The sequence below is a fragment of the Mauremys mutica genome, chromosome 26 (assembly GCF_020497125.1).
Source record: "Mauremys mutica isolate MM-2020 ecotype Southern chromosome 26, ASM2049712v1, whole genome shotgun sequence".
NCBI lineage: Eukaryota > Metazoa > Chordata > Testudines > Geoemydidae > Mauremys > Mauremys mutica.
Genome location: NC_059097.1, coordinates 1766707 through 1774038, shown reverse-complemented (window position 1 = coordinate 1774038; position 7332 = coordinate 1766707).

Genomic DNA, 7332 nt, shown 5'->3' with positions numbered 1-7332 from the left:
CTCCTCAAAGGGCTCCCAGCTGCCCATGGGAATGGTGGGGGTGGAGGGAACCATTACTTTGTGTTTATGTATTGGACAGTCGTATAAAATCCAGTCTAACAGACCTCCTTTTCCACTAATTCATTAACAGCAACATAAAATCCCCTCAGATCTTGGTGTTTTTCTCTCATGTTATCAAATACGCAGTTTGTGACACATTTGCTTTGCAAATCTCAAAGATTCATATAAAATACCCTAAACATTTGCCCCACTGCTCTCTAGTTGTCTGTTTCTAATTGAATATGCCCTGAGATTTTCCCCGTCTCTCTAATTATAAAATACCAAGAAAATCTCAGATTTACACCTTTTCTCAGATTCTTGAACCTGGATATAAAATGTTTGCAAATGTTGCCCATTTCCTCTTTATTCATTTATCAAATATTGATGTGAAACACTCAGATTTTACCTCCTATCAACAACTGATATAAAATCCCTCTGATTTTCCACTTGTCTCTCTATAATTTGCAAAATGGATCCAAAATCTCTCAGATTTCCACCCTTTCTCTTTCATTTCTGAACGTTGCTCTCAAAGCTCAGGTTTTCCCTCTTTCTATGTCATTATGAAATGTCAGTTAAAAATCCTCTCGGGTTTGGGGCTGTTCCCTGTGTTTCTAAATCCCAGCAATTTCTTCCTTCGAGGGAACCTGTTGCGCTGAGTTCTTCTCCATCCTGGAGGTCGCAGGGGGTGAAATTGCCCAGAGATCATCTTTCCCGACTCCTTTGTGAATCATTTGGTCCCTCCTTTACCTCTGTTAAAATGTTTGCCGAAGAAAGAGACCAGCCAGATATTTAATACCCATCAAAGCCAGAGGCCTCCCCCTGTTTGGGGGATCAGTGGTTCCCAACCAGTAACAGAAGAGTTGGCTGGACCCTTTTCTTTTCTCCTTGGAAAATGGCCTCGGTGAGGGGTTGCTTCCCGCAGTGCTAAGATGCAGCCACCTCTGGGGTGGATCCACGGTGGCCATTATTTGCTAGTGACAGGCCATGGCCATTTCTTACCTATTTTGTCGCTCCAGGCCTTCCATACTCCAGTTCAAGAGGCATCCCCCAGGGCTCCCTCTGCCTGTGTGACTGGCCAGCAGGGGGCGGTGGTCACTTTCTATCCACTTCTCAGGCACTGTGAGGTAACAGTGTTGCTGGGTGGGGGAGGGGCTGTGGGGGGAGAATGCAGCTGAAGGGGGATTGTGGTGGGGGAGGCCTCTGGGTGGCTGGGCAGGGGGTACCCTAGTGAGGTTGGTGGGTTCTGGAGATTGGGGGTTTCAGGGGGTGGGTGTGATGTGCCCAGCCCTGAGGCTGTGGGTCCTGGAGGTGGGTATCGCTGGGGGCCTGTTGGCTGCAGAACAGCCGGGGTGGGCGTCTCTTGGGGAGGTGGGACAGGGGGTTAGAGGGAGCCTGGTGCTGTGCCAGGGGCTCTGTCTGGGCTTCCCCCGCAGACTCCTGGGATCGCTGCCCTGCCCAGTGCACAGAGTGTGTGGGGGAGAATCCCCGGTGCTAGGCCAGGGGGTGCCCCTGTAAAGCACCAGGGGATCCCGCAGGGGGGAGGAGGGGGTGCCAGGCAAAGGGCAGGGCAGATCCTGCTGGAGGGCGGGGGGGCGGTCTTTGGCAGGCAGTGAGGGACTGAGTTCCCAGTGGGGGTCTCTTGTGGGGTCTCTGGCTGTTGGGGTCTCTTGGTGGGGGGAACCCTTTGGGATTCCCAACCTGGCAGTGATGGTCTGGTGGGGGTTCTCTGGCCGGTGGGGCTCTGAGGGGTATCTGAGGTCCCTGGCCAGGGACTCTGGGGGCTGGGTCCCAGGGAGTATCTGGGGTGGGGGGTTGGCTGGGGCTCTGGGGGCTGCTCCTGACCTTGCTGCTTCTCCCTGATTAGCTTATGCCAGAATCCTGGCTCCAAGCACTGCCCGACACTCCCCGGCCAGGCCCAGTCACCGTGATAACTTTCTAGCCACTTATCAGACACTGTGAGGTGAAATCACAGATTTTTGCTTTTCTCCCCTCTTGAAAACTGCAGGAACTTCCAGTTCCATTGTCCTAGATTGTCCAGTCCATTGTCCAGTCCTTGTCCTGGATCTGGGGGTGAGGGAGGAGGGAAGGGGGTCAGCACTGCCGCACAATGGTCTATTCCACAGCCTTCTGGACTCATTGTTTCTGAACTCTGGTTTCATTGAGACAATTGTTAATCCAGAGTCACTGTATGGAAAGACAAGGAGTGACTCCGGATGGACAGTTGGGCAAATGAGATCAGCAATTCTCCCTGTGAGGAGGGGCTCTCATTAGCTGCTCTCTCCAGAGGGCTAAAGGAGGGAAGCTGCTCAAACGCTCTGTCCCTCTCTGCTCAGGATATTGGGGTTCAGCTTCCTGGGTCAGACGCTGCAGCCTCCATTGTGATCTGGGAGACCAGGCTTAGCAGCTGCTGCTCCCCCAGCGGGGTTCTGTGCTGCGAAGTGACCTGAATTAAAGCTGTTTCTCTGCCCGGCCCAGGGGATGACTTTCTCCAGCTGGTCCTAGCCCCCTAGGGCAGCCTGGGCCCTGTTAATACTAAATTCTGAGCCAGAGTCTCCAGGTAACTGAAAGACATCAGGGAAAGTGCTGGGGACTGGCAAGAAAGTGACTCTGCACAAAGCACCCCTCCTCATTTCTCCTCCCAGTAGCAATTGCCAGGAGAAAATCCAGCCTTGGGAGAGCAAAGCCCCCAGGAATGGGACTGTCCCAGCCGGAGGGGCAGGGAGAGAGGACAGAGGAAGGAGAGACTGAAAGGGGCAGTGGTAGAAATGAGAGGGGAGAGATTTCCAGCTCTCTAGTCCACCCAGACACATGTATTGCTGCATCCCTGGGCAGAACCACTTTCCAGTGGACAAAACAAGGATCAGAGAGAGGAAAAGCCAGTTCCTGACTCCATATTCCCCCTGCTGGGGTGTAGCTGCCGTGGGGTCAGTGTCTGAGGGAATCCCCCACAGTGACTCCTTTGGTTCTGCTCTTTTCTAGCCTTGTGTTCAGAGACTTTGTTACGGGGTGAGGGGAGGGAGAAGGGAGGTTAAAAATGTCTCTGTGGGCTTAGCCTGGCAGCAGGGGCCAGGTCTACATTGTAATAAACAGACTGAGCATTTCCCAGCATGGCAGGATCTAGGGTGTCTGTCTGCAGGGAAAGGGCCTGGGGGAATTCTGATGTGAAATTAACTAAAACCGGTTCTGAAACGCCCACAACTGCCCTTCTCCCCCAGACAGGCTGCAGAATGACGTCCATGTTTTGCTCCAGCTCATCCCAGCCTGGCATGGGACAGGGAAGAGAAATGGCTGCAGTGGAGTCAGTTCAGGTAGAGATTTTCGGGGGTTTGCTGGTGGGTTCCTGCTGGAGGAGAGGGAGAGCAAATACACCGGAGATGGGAAGGTTTGCACAGTCTGGTTTGGAGGTTGGAGCGGGGCAGGAAATTCACAGCGTGGGGAAAGGAGGAGGCCAGTGTGTGGCAAACCTGCTGGGAGTTATTTAATAAGTGCCCTAGAGTCTAGGAACAGACCCAGGAGGTTTGGAGGTGGAAATGCCCTAATTTGTGAAGAAAGAAAATAGCCCACCTACATGGAGCTAGTCAAACCGACCAGACTCCCAGTGCTGGAGCCTGACCTCACTAACCAGCGGCTGCTGTGAGATATGAAGGGGGAACCCATGAGTCAGGCTTATTGGAGCTGCCTCTCCCTTCATATCCCGCTCCTCACAATGGGGAGGTTATTGGGCTTCCTACCAGGGAGCTCTTCCTGGACCCTGCTAGGGGCTCCATCTCCTGTATCGGTCGGTGGCCAGTAGGTGTGTGATGGATCTGCTGGGAGAGACAAGGGGCTCTCTCTTCGTCCCCCCACCCTGGTATTTGTTGGATACTCTGAGCGGGGTGGGACTCTGTTGACTGCGATCCACCCAGAGCTTCCATTTGATTTGCTCCTCTCTGCAACAAATAGTGGGGCTGTGAATGGGGCAGCAGGTACTGAGTGTTGGACTCTTGCTCTTTCAGGGGCCGGTGACCTTCGAGGAGGTGGCTGTGTACTTCACCAGGGAAGAGTGGGCTCTGCTGGACCCCACTCAGAGAGCCCTCTACTGGGATGTCATGCAGGAGAACTATGAGACTGTGACCTCGCTGGGTAAGAGTTCCTGTCCCCTCTGTTCTTGGAAGGGGAAATGAAGAGTGAAGTTCATGCCACTCCCACAATGCCACCTCTACTCTGTCCTGTTGCAGCATCACCCCAATATACCAGTGACACACACACAGTACCAGAGACCCTCCCCTGCTGCAGAACACTTTGGGAACAGAGCACAGGAGCAGTATCACACAATGTCAAATATCTCCTCTTTACTCAAGTAAAACTGCAGGTTAGGTCCAGCATAACGAACAGAAGCTTCCTACCCCCGGCCTTCTCTCAAACCCTGAGCCTTCTCTACCCAAACCAGAATGTGCTTGGGGTGTAACAAGCAGGTGGCTGGAGTCAGAGCTGCCGGTCCAGGTTTACTTATCACACAGACACTCGGTGCGTCCTTGAATGCCGGCTGGGGGTATCCAGACAGGGGATCTCCAGCAGCAGAACACTGAATCTCACCCAGGATTACAGATGACACAACTCCTCACTGCTCTGGGTTGCACCCCAGCATGTGAAAATGTCCTAGGTTGGTAGTGACATTTCTTGAGACATGCAGAGTCTTGCTCCCATATCACCAGGTGTAATAACAATAAGAGGAAAGGCCGAATATGGAAAACTGATTGTTCAGCTTGCTTTTGACCTGCATCACATTTTGCAATATATTCCAAATAAGGAAATTAATGTGCGACGTATGTGTCATTGTTTGGGGTTTTAAGTTTTAAAAGACTTGTGTGATTTTTAGCTCAGGGGGACAGTATTCCAATAGCTGTCGCCCCCTGCGCACTTTTAACCAAGAAAAGAGCCTCAGGCTGAGCTGGTTCAAAATCAGTCGTGTGGTCATTTTCCACAACAGCTTCAAGAGATCCCTGTGATGGAATGTAAATGTCTTCTTCCCACCTTCCCCCTGCAGGAGAATGGCTGTTTGACCAGCTGTTTGCCTTGCTGTCTCTGAGGAACTGCTCTGTGGGTGTTCCCCAGAATTGTAACTTTTTCAGTAATCTCATACTGTAAAATCTCATAACTTTACATACAGTGTTACTACACATTTTAACAGGAGGATAATATTCAGTAGATTATGCATTTTCAAATGAAACCTCACAAGCCATACTGCATACAAAATTGATCATAATTTTCTAGAAGCGTGAACACAGGGGTATAGACTGACACAGTGTCTGTGTGTGTGTTCCCAGCAGATATGTGGGTATTTCAATCCCTCATAAGCACAGTGTTCGGCATCTTCAAGGACCTGGGGAACTGGTCCTGGGAATTCACTGGTTTACCAAGTGTGACACTGTATGGAATTGTCAGACACCTTTGGTATTAATAATAAAATAATAATATAATCTGATAAAATTGCAATGAATTGTGCTAGGTATGCCATGTAAGGTGTCAGTGAAAATGTTATGATTTGCCAGGTATGATAATTTTGTTTCTATGTTTGTATCACCTTTGTATTGTGAGTTATAGATATGTAGGGTATATCTGTATTTCCAGACTTGTGCAGTGTTTCTGGGTGACACCCCCAGACATAGTGGCATCAACACTGCCTAGCCTGTTTGATGGCCCATTGAGAGTCATCAGCTGTACAATGAGCCCATGGAAAGGACCAAGGGGATACACCTATTGAGTCAGCAAGACATGCCGGGGTATGCCTGTGTAATGAGAACTTCAAGGCTTTTCCGTGCCATGTGCTGTGAAGCTTGTGTTTGGGACACAGGAAGTACAAGCCACATGGCAAAAGGAATATAAAGGGCAGCTGCATCATCTCCATTTTGTCTTCAATCCCTCTTCCTACCTCTGGAGAAACTTCTCTACAAACTGAACCCTGGAACAAAGGACTGAATGACCCATCGAAGCTGTGAATGCGTTCCAGATGGACTTTCAAGCCAGCAACTCACCAGTACCGCTAAGAACCTGATATATCCATTTTGGAATGTATCTGACTGCTTTCCCATTTAACTTCTTTCTGTCTTTCTTTCCTTTAAACCTTTAGTTTAGATGCTAAAGGGTTGTCTGGAAGGATGGAATTTTGGGTAATATCCAAACCTATACTGACCTGGTGATGTGGCTGACCCTTTGGGGTCAGAGGAACACTTTGTTTATGTGAGCAGAGTTTTTAAATAACCTCCCACTGTACTGGACCTAGTTGCTGATTAGGAGCCAGAGAACTGGGATGCAATAAAGGGGGCTGCGTGATTTCCTTTTTCAGCTTCTCGATAACCCATGTGGGGGATCAGAAGCACAGTTTGTGACTGGTCGGTGAGTTTAACTTCAGTGTTAACCAGCAGTTTTGGGAGCATCTGCTCTGTCTTTTTCAGTCTGCCCTGATCTTGGCATTTTCAGTGAGGACTCCCCCTGGATCACCAGGTCACACTAAGCACTGAAGTTAAATTAATAGAATGTTTTTTTATGACCAAGTCTTGTGAAATCAACTGAAGTCCTATGTTTTCTTTCATCTGAGCAGGGTTTCTAGTTTTCCAACTTGATGTGATCTCCCAGCTGGAACAAGAGGAAGAGCCATGGGTCCCAGACCTCCAGCGGTCAGAGGAGATCCTGAGAGCTGCCTGCACAGGTGAGGAAACATTAAACCAACTCAGAATCTGTAAGTGCCTGAAGGAAACATCTGGGATGCCCAACTAAGCCCTTGGGGAGGTCTCTCAGTTCATTATTGTCCCTAGCAGGGGTCGTATCCTCAGGGTAAATATAGTTCATGGCTTCCTATAGATCCTAGCAGACACCAGGCAGTAGCTTCCTCCCTTCCCCCTGCGTATTTGGATGGGATGTGTCGAAGAAAAACTTAGTTCTCGCTTTTTGTTTGGGTGCAGCAAAATTAAATACTTTATTATTTCTCCAGTAATTACCATGGAGGGAGAGAGTGCCATAGGACACAGGGTCCTGGACAGGTCTCTCCACTGGTAAACAATTACATCAAGCCTTTATACCTTCGTTACAGACAAGCTTAGACAATCATGGAGACAGTAAAAAGCAACAAATACATTTTGTTTATACATAAGCTTTTCCACTATCTTACTAGAAAAAGCAAGACTGCACATTGCAAGGTCGTAATACTTTCACACAGTTCACTCTGTCTTACATTATCTTGCTTCTACAAATCTCACGTCATAAGGGTCACAGTATGGCCTGACTCTTGCTAACTAACATTCATTAAGATCTCTT